Source organism: Limulus polyphemus, unplaced genomic scaffold (assembly GCF_000517525.1).
Source record: "Limulus polyphemus unplaced genomic scaffold, Limulus_polyphemus-2.1.2 Scaffold1887, whole genome shotgun sequence".
Lineage (NCBI taxonomy): Eukaryota > Metazoa > Arthropoda > Merostomata > Xiphosura > Limulidae > Limulus > Limulus polyphemus.
This window is the reverse complement of record NW_013667497.1, coordinates 129,376-130,546: the sequence shown is the minus strand read 5'-3', so window position 1 is coordinate 130,546 and position 1,171 is coordinate 129,376. Positions and strand designations below refer to the sequence as shown.

Here is a 1,171-nt window from a genome sequence, read left to right as displayed (position 1 = left end):
CCACTATCATCCATATTTCCGGAGGGCTGCTACTATGTTCAGGAAAAAAGAAATATGATTCAGTTTCATCAACTAAGATTTGTGACTGAAAAAAAGGAGTATAAAATAATGCTCACTGCTGAAAATATTAGGTCATCAAGAAATTAATATCGTGTTTTGGAACACTTTTATTAACCACCCCTAAAAAAAACGTACATCACGTATAATAGTGAAATGAACCGCCTAAACGTCACGTCAGTGAAGCCTGTATAATGTGTACTCTAATCCCTCATAGTGATGGCACATGACAAGACAAACACATTTGGTATTTAATGCTGTTTTAATACAAGAAGGGAAACAATGCCTCTGTAGCCACAAAGAATATCAAAGAAGTTTATGGAAATGTTTTGAATGTTCGTAAGTATCAATGAAGGTTCAGTAAATTTTGTTCGAGTGACTTTAGCCTTAAAAACTGTGATGGCAGGGGCCGACATGTTGAAATTGATATTGACGCTCTGAAGACGCTTGTTGGGTCTAACTAACCCAAGGCAACACACTTGTGAAATGGCCCTGAAATTGCATGTCTCTCATGAAACAATATGTAAACATCTAAGGAATATGGGAGAACTCCTTAAAGAAGGTGTTTGTGTGCCTCATGAACTCTCTGATGATCATAATTTCTAACGTGTGAACATTGCTTCATCTCTTCAGGCATGTAATGCGTATGAACCATTTTTGGACAGAATTGTCACCGGTGATGAAAAATGGATTCTCTATGCAAATATTAAACACCAAAAACAATGGCTCAGTCCTAGACAATAACAACTTCCGACCCCAAAACCTGGACTCCATCTGCAAAAAGTGATGCTTAGCAGCTGGTGGGACATCAAAGAAGTAATTCATTTCGAACTCCTCAATCCACAGCGAACTGTCAATGCAAAGATCTATAGTCAGCAACTGGAATGTTTAAATCAAGCCCTTCATCAGAAATTCCCTTCACTCGTCAATCGGAAAGGTGTTCTTCTCCACGACAATGCACATACACATGTGGCACGTTTGACACAACACAAGATTATGGAGTTTGTTTGGGAAGTTCTCCCCCACCCACAATATTCTCCAGATATGGCACCATCAGATTACCATCTATTTCGTTCGCTGCAACAACATATTAATGGGAAACGTATGCAATGTT

At 38.7% G+C, this 1,171-nt stretch overlaps 1 protein-coding gene across 1 annotated transcript in view; it reads right to left on the bottom strand.

The window, feature by feature from the left end:
* The window catches only part of LOC106465259 (ataxin-3-like), an 18,835-nt gene that overhangs the window by 9,606 nt on the left and 8,058 nt on the right, over window positions 1-1,171 (bottom strand). The gene's annotated exons all lie outside the window — the stretch shown is intronic.